Source organism: Dryobates pubescens, chromosome 3 (assembly GCF_014839835.1).
Source record: "Dryobates pubescens isolate bDryPub1 chromosome 3, bDryPub1.pri, whole genome shotgun sequence".
Lineage (NCBI taxonomy): Eukaryota > Metazoa > Chordata > Aves > Piciformes > Picidae > Dryobates > Dryobates pubescens.
Window position 1 is genome coordinate 32,558,311 of NC_071614.1, and position 13,747 is coordinate 32,572,057.

The 13,747-nt window shown below is 43.0% G+C and overlaps 1 pseudogene; it reads right to left on the minus strand.

Moving 5' to 3' along the window:
* Window positions 1-5,936: 5,936 nt before the first annotated feature.
* Window positions 5,937-6,498, minus strand: LOC128899910 (mitochondrial import inner membrane translocase subunit Tim9-like; annotated as a pseudogene).
* Between the last annotated feature and the right edge of the window lie 7,249 nt (window positions 6,499-13,747).

Here is a 13,747-nt window from a genome sequence, read left to right on the forward strand (position 1 = left end):
TCTCTCAGTCTGTAAAACAGGACTGATGACCCACCTTCCCTTCCTCCTTCCTTTCTTCCTACCTTCCTCTCATTATCCATCCTGTTTCAAGCCCACAGCTTAAAAAGTCCAGTTACCATGAATAACCACTGGTCCATATCTCAGCAAGGACACAGAAGCTGTTTGAACAAAAAACTATCTTCACCGATGTAGGGGATTTCCCTCCATTCATATGATTCTTATGCAAAAGGTGGATGCCGTTTTCTACCTCCGCATTATTGTCTCTAGATGGGACAGGCTAGGCCCTCAGGCAGGAAAATCCTGCTGTTCAGAGCTGGATTATACAAACTCCAAATGGCTGACACCTACACGACTTGTAGTAGCTTCCTATACAGCCAGCTGTGCTCGCAGCAATAACAGGAAAAAAATCAAGAGGTTAATAAAACGAAATGAGCAGGAAGCATGCAGTCATCAGACTTTCTAGTACTTCAGTCTATAGAAGTAACCTGTAGCTGGCCCAATTTAGGGACCTAATCCAAAAGTCATTCAAGCCCGTGGAAATTCCACTTCAACGGATGTTGTCAGACCTGACTCTTCATTGTATCAATATGGGGATATGGAGAATTCCACCTGCTGTGGAATTCACACACAGCGCTGAGTTCCAAACCTCTTACTTCGTTACTGCTAGCTATGAGATATGCCTGATGCTAATAACTGCAGATGTTTCAAAAAGGATAAGGAGAAGAAGGAAAGGTTCATGGCTACTTCCCTTCTCCCATCCTGGCCATCAGTGGTGAGCAAATGTATACTAGCATGTGCTTTTTCACAGCCTCTCAAAACACGTAGTGCTCAGCTACATGCAAAGAGCTGGAATAGTGGAGTGGAATGCATTGTTTTATTGTTGGTTGGTTGGTTGGTTTGGGTTTATTTCTTTGTTCCTTCTAGGAAACTCCAATACAAAAGTCAGGCAGGAGCCCTTAGTTAGAGTGGAGAAAAGTCTTCTGAGTTGAGATAAAGAAAAAATGCCAGGAAGAAAGCAAGAACGGGGCAGGACTTTCTCTCCCCACCCCCACCCCCACCCCCACCCCAAGTAAAATACTGATTTAAATGTTGTTTTCACTTTGGTTTCAGCTCTCATTATTTTCAGCCTGGCATATTAATGTGCCACATGGCATGGTGAACATTCATCCCTTCACTTCTGAATTCTGTGACATCTGTTTGCCTACAAATTAAAACCAAAAACCCCACAAAATTGCCCACACAGCCCCCCTGAAAAAGAAACCTCTGAACAAGTCCTAGAGATCCCTTAGCACTCCAGCTAGCTCAGCCCCCTGCACCATGCTAGGCACAAAACTGGAACCGCATGGTTCCTCAAACATCACGGAGAAAGTATCTCACAGGCTGTTTATTGCCTGTTTGAATCCTTATCACTATGTGGTTCGATTTGGAGTCCTTGATTAATTTGTGTTTATTTTATTTTTGTTCTCATTCAGATGTGTTATCTGAGGTCAGTGCAACTTCCCCTGCCCCCCCTTTCCTTTTTAGCCAACTCTCCCATGAAATATTGTTGTGCCTGGGTGTGTGTTTCTTAAAGTCATTGTGTGTTTTATGTCTGAAACAAACATTGTCTGATCATCCAAGTTATTACGCATTACCCAAAGGTCATGTTTTGTGCACAGAAGGGAAAGCTCTTCTGTGGTGGCTGAGGAAGAACTTACTGGATGGCCACTGGAAATGAGGGCTTTAGCCACAGAGATCGAGAACTGTTTGAAGAAAAATAAACCAGGGCTCAGAGGGTATAAGCTACTGGGCAGCCATGGAGCTAGACCATCTTGTACAAGCTGCACACCTGCTCCCTTCACACCTTCCAGTTTTTAGCAGCTTCTCTCTCCCTGCGTCCTTCACCTCCAGAGATCTCAGGGCACTGCTGGCCTTTCATCCAAAATGCCTGAAGGGAGTGAGACCTTTTTAAGCTACAGGAAAATGCTGGCATGGAGACAAATGAGCTTAATTAAGTTCAAAAAAGACGTAGTCCGATTGGAAGTAAGCAGAGCAGGACAAGTACTGAAGGGATTTGGGACTGTAAGACTTTTCAGCCTAAAGAGCTGATAGGGAAAGTGATGTATGCTGCTATGAGGCTTTGAAGCAAGAGTACCATCCACTTGGATAATTAAGGATCAGACCTGACCTTCATGAGTGGCAGATTCAAAGCAAGAAAAGGAGATTAAGACTTCTTTGCTACACACATGCTAAGGGAGTTGGTTGGGCAAAGTTAATGTTGGGAGGGGAATTTCAACCCACTACATTATTACTTGTGGCTCTGGTACAAGCTCTGTGTATCTGCACCATGCTTCACTGGTAAGACCACTGAAGCCATGAGCTACATGGGTGCCATCTCCCTGTCAAAGATGGAGGTACCTACTCTGAAGAAATGTTTGTCTGAGAAGCTACCTCACTGGCACCAGACCTCTAAAGTGTCTCTCTCATAGGCCAGGTGAACTTTGCTACCTAGCCCTGTGAGATAGGTTAGAGGTCTAGTTAAGTGTGATAGCTTCCTAGACAGGTCAACTGTACAGCTAGTCAGAAACCAGGATAGTGTTAGTCTCTCTGAGTGTAGTGAACTGTCTCTCACCTTTCTCCTTCCCTGAGTCAATGCTTAACCAATAACTATTGCAGCTAATGCCTCTTCATATCAGAATACTCTCCCTGATTTCAGCAGATTGCTCTTCTGCACTGACAAACAGTAAGTTCAGCTATGAACTGTTCCAGAAGGTCTAGGACAACATTCCAGGGCTGGCTGCTACTGTCCAGACTATGTTGAAATGTTCATGGAAAGATCTGTTGGTTGCTCTCAGATCATTCAGAGTGCTTGATGGATGTGATGACTTGGTCATTCAGCTGGCCAGTATTTTTTATGTTCTCAGTTATCTTGCTGAGTGGTTCCTATTCCAGCTATTGTGCCTTGCAAACATGAGCCCTGCAGAATTAATTTCTTTTTTCAGGAACTCCTGCTTGGTCATGGTATGAGTCAAGCCTGGCCTACAAATACCTGGGACTAAATTGTTTTCATTTTACATGTAGACTAGTCAAGTACATAAAAATATCATCACCAGTTCATGGGAAGGCTTGCAGAGGAATTTAGTCATAAGTGAAGAGAGAAAAGTATATAGTTCATAAGCAAGAAATGTGAATGTAGAAAAGAGTGTGAACCAGAGCCCTTCTCTGGAAATACCACTTTGTGAAAACCCATGGTGTGGCTCTAGATACAGTTCACCACCTCTGCTTAAACCAGGGAATGGGAATGTCAACATGGGAATGTTATCATCAAGTGGACTAGACTAGACTAGGATAGAATAGAGTAGAATAGAATAGAATAGAATAGAATAGAATAGAATAGAATAGAATAGAATAGAATAGAATAGAATAGAATAGAATAGAATAGAAATACCTTTGAGATCATCGAGTCCAACATATCATCCAACACTATCTAATCAACTAAACCACGGCACCAAGCACTCCATCCAGTCTCTTCCTAAACACTTCCAGTGATGGTGACTCCACCACCTCCCTGGGCAGCACATTCCAATGACCAATCACTCTTTCTATGAAGAACTTCTTCCTAACATCCAGCCTAAACCTCCCCTGGTGCAACTTAAGACTGTGTCTCCTTGTTCTGTTGGTGGTTGTCTGGGAGAGGAGACCAACCCCCACCTGGCTACAACCTCCCTTCAGGTAGTTGTAGACAGCAATAAGGTCTCCCCTGAGCCTCCTCTTCTCCAGGCTAAGCAACCCCATCTCCCTCAGCCTCTCCTCATAGGGCGTGTGCTCCAAACCCCTCACCAGCTTTGTTGCCCTTCTCTGGACACGTTCCACCAAGTCAACATCTTTCCTAAACACTTCCAGTGATGATGACTCCACCATCTCCCTGGGCAGCTCATTCCAGGGGCCCAGAGCTGGACACAGTACTCAAGGTGTGGCCTCACCAGTGCTGAGTACAGGGGCAAAATGACTTATCTTCTCCTGCTGGTCACACTATTCCTGACACAGGCCACGATGCCATTGGCCTTCTTGGCCACCTGGGCACACTGCTGACTCATGTTCAGCCTACTATCAATCAGTACCCCCAGGTCCCTTTCTGCCTGGCCTCTCTCCAGCCACTCTGACCCCAGCCTGTAGCACTGCATGGGGTTGTTGTGGCCAATATGTAGAACCCGGCATGCGGATGTGTTAAATCTCATGCTGTTGGACTCTGCCCATCTGTCCAGCCTGTCAAGGTCCCTCTGCAGAGCTCTCCTACTCTCTAACAGATCAACACCTGCCCCCAGCTTGGTGTTATCTGCAAATTTACTGATGATGGAGAGGTCCAGAAAGCAATTCCTGAACATGTCAAAAGTGGATATAGTTAAGTGAAAACACAGCCGTAAGTACACAGATCAGTGATTTGGTGTGTCTCCTCAGAATCTATTTGAACTCCTTCATTGCACAGAAATTGGAGCAGCATAGAGAAACAGATGTAATTGGAAGAGGTCAATAAACAAGCTACCTGGTGCCTCATTGCCACCAGCTCACATGGAGGCAGAATCAAGGTCTGCCTTCCATGTCAGCAGTTTTATTGATCTTAACAACTTCCTCTGCAGGGAACTTTCTTGTTGCCCCAGGTAGCCTAACTCAGTTCTTCTAACCTTCACAGTTACACATTTTCCATAACCACCAACATATGTGTCTTTGCTTCAGATATTGCTTGATTTACATCTTTCTTAACACAGCTGTCGCTGTGAACATTGGTGTCAGTCCTTTACCAAGAGACTGAGTCTCGTCCTGTCTAAAATTGAACAACCTTCAACCTGTTTTCAAGGTCATTCCCTGCTCATGTCTTAGCAGTCACATGGCTGTCCTTTGGATGATCTGCAAAGCAGAAACATCTGGACATTGTGCTCCAACCAATGCATCAACAGCTTCAAGTAGTGCACTTTCGTTACCTTTCAAGTCTTAAACTAAAAATGCATGTTAATAAACATCAGAATGAAATTAGGGTATACTGAGTGGGTTTAGTTTTGCTAGGACTCTGCCAGGTTCTTCACACTCAAGTGGGCAAAACTTTACAATAAATTATAAATAGAAAATAAATTAAGCCCCAGGCATCGCCAGATTCACCCCCAAACCTTCTTGAAGTAATCTGCCTGTTAGTTCCAATATGCTTGGGATTCACTCTTTTCTAAAATACAACTCTCTGAGATGCTGACCATGCAAAATTCAGACTCAAGAAGTAAAATCCCTAAAGTGTTGCACCCACCTTCTGAGAGGTTTTTGCCATTGTTTACTGAGTTTGGGATGCAAGTGGCACTAAGGTTTGATTACACAAGTTGCTGTGCTTAGATTCTTGAGACTGAAGTGTTAAAGGCCAGAAATGGAACGAATACATGAATCAAGAGGACTGTATGCTGCTAACTTCATTTATAAGTTGTTTCCACATTTAATTTTGCTTTGAAGAATATCTCTCATGTTGCACCTACATGGGAACATTACCTTGGTCTGCTTTGCTCGTGGCGGATGAAATATATTCACAACAGTGAATTGCAAGATCAGTGTAACTCAGTCTTGCTTTGCATTGATACTCCTTGTTCAGAACAAACATCCTCTGATGCACCTTTTCCTTGCTTTCCTGAGCCAGTGAGAGCTAAATGCAGCTTCAGATGTTTAGACTAAAAGTGTTCTGGGATTGAAACTTTAGAACTCTAAAATCCAGGAAGTTCAGTTTCTGGTGACATGACAGTACGTGATGAATGTATACAGGAAAAAACAACAGAATGATCAGGACATGCCCTTGTGGTCACACACCAGTTGGTTATATACCTATGCTCTGTCATTGTGCAATTTTCACATTCCTCTGCAAAGTAAACCAAGACTTCTCATACTTTTGCAGTTTGATGATGCAGGTCTGGACCAGAAACTCTCTTTTAAGGGATCTTTTCCCCTTTCTGACCTTCTTTCCCATACCCCAAGAGCTGGACAAGCAGTCCTGCTTTAGCTGCCAGAGCTTTGTTCTGATGACTGTGGTACTCCTGAAATCTCATGGTAATCCTTTGTGTATTTTTTAAATACTTCTACAGGCAGTGGTCTGAGCAAGACATCTTTTCTGGTTTAACCTCTCTGTTAGTGAAATATTTTATGCAGTCGAGGAAGCTGTTTCTATTATTGTATTTTATGTCCTGAGAAACTCTTTGAACTTCTTGATCTGAGTAGATTCTGGTATTTGTCCAGCTATATATATACAGCCTGTGATTCACTCACCTATTAACTGCCTTTAAAATTGCTTGAAAACTATGTAAAATAAAAATGAAGGGGAGGAGGGTCTAAATAAGATCAGTTTTCCAGTCAAGGGCTGGCAATATGAAAAGCTAACTTGGTCTGACAAGCCTGCTCTCCTCTTTATCCCATCCTCTGCCCTGGCACTGCTTCTTATCAGAACTTGCAAAGAAAGTCTGCAACTGTTTCTGTAGGTATGGACCACATACTCATGCTGAGCTGCTTTCCAGAGCAGAAAGGAAGGGCTGCTTCTTCTCTTTACTCTCCTACCCTTCCTGCCAACCTCTCTGTTGCTTCTCCCTTCCCTGGTTGGAGCCATATATCTGCTCATCTCTTTGCTCTGGTCCTGTCACTCATTGGGCCCTTCCCTGAGCTGATTAAACTTGCTCAGATGAAAGCAAGCTAGATGCTTTTTTGCTGGTCTAGTTTTCTGCAGGAATAGTGAGATAAATTGGCTCAGAAAGGGGTTTGCAAGGCACCAGTGCAAGGCCAGCAGTAAAACCTGCCTGCAGAGAGAAAGGTGGATGCATTTAGTGCTGTAGATGCAGACTCAGTTTTCTGCTTATTCAAATTCCTGAATCAGCTTGGGTGAATAATAACCAGAGTGATGCCACTGCAATGGTGGGCACAAGCCCTAAGGGCCACAAGGGTATCAATCAGGCCAATCTGCCAATTTCGTCATCTTAAAAGCGATGCAGAATGACAGGCTGAGGGCTGACTCACCACACTTAGGGAGCAGAAGGTGACCAAGTTTGCAGAAAAGGGAACAGGAATAGGTTGTATTGCTGTCAAGGACATTGCACCTTCAAGTTGGCTCATTGAAGAGAATTTTGCAGTCACATACTGTGAAATCCTCAGTATCCTTAGTAAATACTGGCACCTGCAAAGGCTGCAGGGCAAATTTGTTAAGCATACATTTTGCTTTCTATGACTCAGACTCAGCAAGAGCCAAAATGCTGTGACATGTCTTAGGGCTGTTAGAAATGGAGCAATTAGCACACGCATCACAGACAACAGAGAAAGAATTGTAGACCTAGTCTAAGCTCACTGTGACACAAAAATGACTGCCACTCTAAACAGATAACATCAAGGGCAACACAAACTATGCCCAGTGCCACCACGACACCCATTCCTCCCATTCCCCTGCAACAGACAGTGTCAGCAGGCAGCATAGAATCATAGGAACATTGAATGTTTTTGTTTGAAAGGTCATCCAGTCCAGGCCCCTTGAAGTTAGCAGGGATATCTTCAACTACAGCTGGTTGCTCAGTGACCCATCCAAACTCACCTTGAATGCTTCCAGGGATGGGGCTTCTACTGCCTCCTTGGACAACCTGGTCTAGTGTTTCACCACCCTCATTGTAAAAAATTTCTTCATTGTATCTTCTCTCTCTAAGTTTAAAACCATTACCCCTTCTTTTGTCACAACAGGTCCTGCTAAAAAGACTATCCCAATCCTCATTATAAGTCCCCCTTAAGTACTGAAGGGCCAGAATAAGGTCTTCTCAGAGTCTTCACCTCTCCGGGCTGAACAACTCTCTCAGCCTTTCCCCATAGCAGAAGTTTTCCATCCCCCTGACCATTCTTGTGGCCCTATTCTGGACACACAGGTTTGTGTCTGGGGGCTCCAGAGCTGGACATGGTAGTCCAGGTGGGTTTTCACCTGAGCAGAGTAGAGGGGCAGAATCACCTAACTTGACCTACTGACCATGATGCTCTTGATGCAGCCCAGGATACAAATTGCCTTCTGGGCTGTAAGCACAAATTTCAGACTCATGCCCAATTTTTCATTCACTGGTATCCCCCAAATCCCTTTCCATAGGGCTGCTCTCAAACCATTCATCACCCAGCCTGTATTGATACCAAGGATTGTGCTGACACAGACACTTGAGGTTCACTCAGGTCTGCCTCTCAAGCTTGTCCAGGTCCCATTGGATGGCATCCTGTCCCTGAAGTCTGTCAAGCATACTACATGACCCTGTTGTGACTGCTGGATATCACAACCTCTTAATCTGCAAAGTATTGTTGAAATGGGAAAGGCATGTCATTTTATCAGGGATCTTACTGGCTTTTTGCTTTCATTTTCCTTCTGTGGTATGACAGTGAGTAGCATTTACATCTTGACTTAGTTGCCTGCCTTTGAGATGTGCCCTTTTAAATGCTCTGGTGGCTCTTGTGTGTCTTACCAGGCCTTCATCTGCTGCAAGGTGGCTCTGGAGGTCCTAGGGCACATCTTCCTGCCCCATGAGTATATCACCCACCCATGGATTTCTTATGAGAAGTTAAAATCTCCACGGGGAATGTTTCCAGTCTGTTGGAGAACAGGAAGTCTTTCCATAGACCTATTGCCTGAATAATTCACTGTTTAAAAATTAATCCTCCACAACACAAGTTTAATCCTAGGTTTTTCCACAGACACTTGAATTCAGTGTCGCTGCCTCACACGCTTGCTGTGGAAGCAAATACTATTGATAAACCAGCTGTGATCAAACACTGTAATGACAACAGCCCCACTGCTATCTAGACAGATGTGCCCTGTTTGCTCAGTGCCTTCTTGGCTCCAGATTCTGTTCAAGGTAGAAGCATATATAACATATCAGGGTTTCACCTGGTTCCTGGGGATTTCTTGCTCTTCCCCACCCTTCATGGAAGGTGCACCTTCTCCAAGGGCATCAATGCCAGGTCCAGCTCACAGCAAGTATGCTTCCACCTTGGTAGGAAATCTTTAGGGTTTTCCTCCCTTGTTATTTAAATCAAAACCCACAAGCATTTTACCATAGCTAAAAGGTGATTTTACCGCTCTCAGTCCTCAACACCCTCTTCTGTTAGAACATAGCAGGTGAGTAAAAGCAGCAGAACAAGTTAGTCCACTTGAACTAATGTGCAGATAAGACACTAAAGGACTTAGATGAGTGCAGGGGGAAATAATGAGTACTACCTGATGAATGGTATCAGGAAATAACTCCTCTTAAAATGCCTTGTGGGTTTTCTGCAGTGGCATCGCTGTTCAGCCTCACACTTGAGAAGTGAGTGCAGGCTGTAGAGGTGACTGGTTTTCTGAGCAGATTTAACGTGTCCAGCTAATTAGGCAAGTTCCTGTGTTTCGGTTTCCCTTTGAGAGAGCAGCCTGGGCTGTAGTAGAAAGAAGAGAACATTTCAGATGGATCTAATAAGAAGACCTCTTTGAATCACCTGGGAAGGTAAAGCAGACTATATCTCTGGGTGGTGTTGTTTTCTAAAATGTATGTGATGGCAACTACTGTGCTGAGTGGATTTGTAAGAGAGAGTGTGTTTCTTTTGTAACATTGATGAAATAGAGAAACTTGCAGAAGAGTTGAAAAGAAGGTCATACCTATGTCCTGAGTTGAAGTGAGACCTTCCTATTTACTCCTAGGAATCTTCTGAACTTTAGATTTAAGTTTAAACTATATTTTAGTTTAAAAGGATTTGGTAGCAAACCTGGGTGTCATTAGCAATCTGGGACTTAATAAGTAAAAGATACTTACTGCCTCCCAGGAGACACTTTGTAGGATAAGTTATTAATGTGTCCACATATCTTCTGCCTTACCAGCTGAAGGGAGATATTTGAGAAATTGCTCACTGCAAAGTTTACAGCAATTGTTTTGTCAACAAGACACTAAAGGAACAAGGGAAACAGCCAAATTGCCTGAGAAGGACATTTAATCTTTTCCCCTCTTTGCAATGTGATCTTTGCTTTACAAGTTTCTGGCTTTCTAGTTGCTACTTCAGGATTTAATGATTTTTAGATAACTATCAAAGCTTGAGCAGCAGCATGGTTCTTTTTCATGAGTTGCCTTCTGGTTCTTCTTGGTTTCATATGTGCGCAGTTAACAGGGCATTTAGTCTCAGCTACACAGTTGCACAAAGGGTGTATCTGAAATTGGAGGCTGACCCACAACATTTGAATGTGAGTTTGTGAGCAGTGTAAAAAATGCATGCAAAACAGTAGCAGATGCTGTTTAGCCTCATCATAAACTTTGTTTAATGACCTTTTTTCCTTTCTATTATTTGTTTCGTCAACCTTTTGCCAATGAAACGCAAGTTCTTTGTACACATTAAGCTTTTGTACTGTATGCTGTGAGCTTTTGCTGTATATACAAAACTATCAGAAATCTTAGTTTGGTTAGTGTTTCTATTACTAAGACATATCACTATCTCAAGGGTTTGTGCCACAGCTTATAAATCAGCAATGTTTCCCTCTTCATCCATTTTGATCTATTTCAGTCCATAGAAGTCTTATGGCTGTCAAAAGTGTATGATATCCTCAGAAAAGCAACATAGTCTCATTTTTACAATGCTGGGTATATGGATGTGCACAGAAAACTGGAGACACTTCATTCTCCTAATTTTTTTCCCCCCTTCAATTCTGCCTGCCATTCACCACTGGATTTAAAGAAAAAAAAACAACAAAGCCTTTAACAGCCTTATTTTTAATGGATTTTGGGATGAGGTGGAAAAATATTGTGATGAGATGTTTTGCTTTCTTGTTATTCAGAAAGCATGCTGGATCAGGGCAAATGGCTAGATAGTATGATTTTCTGGTTTTTAGTCCTCAGACCCCATTTCAGGCTGGTAAGAGTCAGTTCAGAGTCCATCACAGAATACATGTCAGGATCATTTCTTTCTACCTTGCAATTATCAATGCTGAATTTCATTAATTTTGAGTTCCAGTCACTTAGCATCATAGAATGGTTGAGTTGGAAGAGACCTTAAAGATCATCTAGTTCCAACCCCTGCCGCTGTGGGCAAGGACACCTCCCACTAGACCAGGTTGCACAAAGCCTCATCCAGCCTGATCTTACATATTTCCAGAGGTGAGGCATCCACAAGTTCTCTGGGCAACCTGTTCCAGTGTGTCACTACCCTCATAGTAAATAACATCTTCCTAATGTCTAATCTGCATCTACCTTGCTCTAGTTTAAAACCATTGCCCCTTGTCCTGTCACTACAGGTCTATATCAACAACCCCTATGCAGCTTTCCTATAGACCCCCTTTGGTTACTGGATCCTGAGATCCATATGCAGGGTCTTCACAGGCAGACTTTTGTTAGTCTCAGTCATTTAAAGTTTTCCACAGCATCATATCAATAATTACTGCCTTTCCCACATCGTTTGAGAACAGAGGGTAAGACAGAAGCTTACGCACACATTCTGGTGGAGCTCTAGTGATGCATCTCTTTAAGAATCACTTTTGGTGAGAAACTCTCACAGATCTCTGCTGCTTACCAATGCTAGTTTTGTCAAGTGTACTGTTCAGCTATAAGCTCATTGGTGTCCACTATTCAATGAGAAGGTGAGACCACACATATAATAATGGGATCAGTTTAGTTGCAAAAACCTTTAATATTAATGAGTACTTATTATAATTTTCTGCCAGGGGCTCCTCTGAGCAGAAAAGTCACAATGAAGCAGCCTGTCTACTTGGGAGAATTAGGTCTGATGTTCAATGGCAGTGGCAGCAAGAAGCCACTTCCAATTTTTATTGTTGTCTCAGAAGGTGCTGATTTTTCTGCTTCCCCACGGTGATTCACAGCCTTTCAAAGCCTGAGGTCCTGGATGGTTTGTATGAATACAAACAGATCATAATTTTACAGAGGCTCATTAAAACTTGAGTTGGAACTAGATGACCTTTAAGGACTCTTTCAACTCAAACCATTATTTTACAGACTCACACATTGCATCAGATTGGAAGAGACCCTCAAATGTCATCTTGTCCAACCGCCCTCCAGCAAGCAGGGACACCTACAACTAGATCAGGCCACCCAGGGCTACATCAAGTCTGATCTTGAATGGCTTTAGGGATGGGGCCTCAACCACATCCCTGGGCATCACGTTCCACTATTTTACCACTCTCATTTTAAAGAATTTCCTTCTTATTTGTAAGCTTAACCTACTCTGCTCCATTTTAAAACCATTGCCCCTCATCATATTGCTACAAGCTCTTCTAAACAGTCCTTTCCCAGCCTTTCTGTAGGTCTCCTTCAGATATTGAAACGTAGCTGTAAGGTCTCCCTGGAGCCTTCACCCCTCCAGGCTGAACAGCCCCAGTTCTTTCAGCCTGTCTTTGTAGGAGAGGTGCTCCAGCCCTCTGATCATCTTGGTGGCTCCCCCTCTGGACTTACTCCAGCAGGTCCATGTGCCTCTTGCGTTGGGGGCCCCAGAGCTGGACACAGTTCTCCAAGTGAAGTCTCACCCGAGCAGAGGAGCAGAATCATCTCTCTCAACCTGCTAGCCATGCTGGCCCATGCACAGGATGCAACTAGTCTCCTGGGCTGCAAGTGCACATTGTTGAGTCACGTCCAGCTTCTCATCCACCAGTACCCCTAAGTCCTTTTCTGCAGGGCTGCTCTATAATTTGAATATTCTATCATTTTAATCTAGCTTTAATCTAACGTTAATATTCTACATTTTTTATCAAGCTGATGTTTTCCACTCAAGTAATGTTCAGCACTGTTCTCAAGAGCCTTTTCTCAGTATTTTCCTCACTCAAAATGATTTTCACAATGTCCTTGTATTCTGCCTTTTCCTGTAGTTATTGTCTTACTTTTGCTTCTGGACTAGGGGAGCGCTTTGCTAAGAATAATCAGAAAGTGCATATTTATAGCAAAATACATATTTTTATGCATTCTTCAGCTTCCTTTCTCTGTTCCCTCTGGTTACAAAAAAATGCCTGCTGTAAGAATCAATTCATGTTTTGCCTTTTCCTTTATATTTCATCATTTAATCTGCTGCATGAGTAAATTAACTTAGATATTAGTGAGCTGGAAAAGGTTGAGGGTTTGTGTTGGTTTTTTTTTCACTGCATTTCAGTGTGTCAGTATTCTTGTGTTCTCGGGTATTGGTTTACATCAGTGTAATTAATGGAGACATATACTAAAGCCTCATTTTTTCCCCCCCAAGAGATATCACTCTTCAGTGTTTCTCTTGTAAACCAAGGGATAACAAAGAGGCAGAAATCTCCAGCTGAGCCCATGGTGTTACCACCGCACTCTCCAGAGCAGAACATGCCTGGTAGCAGAGCTCATATTCTGTCTGTGCATTTGCCAGGTACCACTGTGAGGAATATCTAAAGATCCAAAGTCAACTTTTCTTATGGCAGGGGAATTTCTAGCATCTCATTTGTCCCTGTTAGGAATCTGCTTAAGGCTGTGCTTTATCCAAATGATTGCTTTCTTCCTCCATCTTGAGTAGGTACAGCTGATGTGAACAAAAAAAGAAAAATTATATATAGATATAGATATATGAGAAACAGTCTGGTGAAAGTGGCAGAGGAATAATTATGGACCTTGTTCCATGCACTGTTTTAGATGGAGTGAACAGGCAGAGTGTGCTGCAAAAGTCTGGACATATTATGTGGACGTATAAAGTGTGCTGATACTTCTGCATTTGTCAGATGGACATTCCCTGATCCTTTTGTTTCATTTTCTTCTCAGGCTGTACA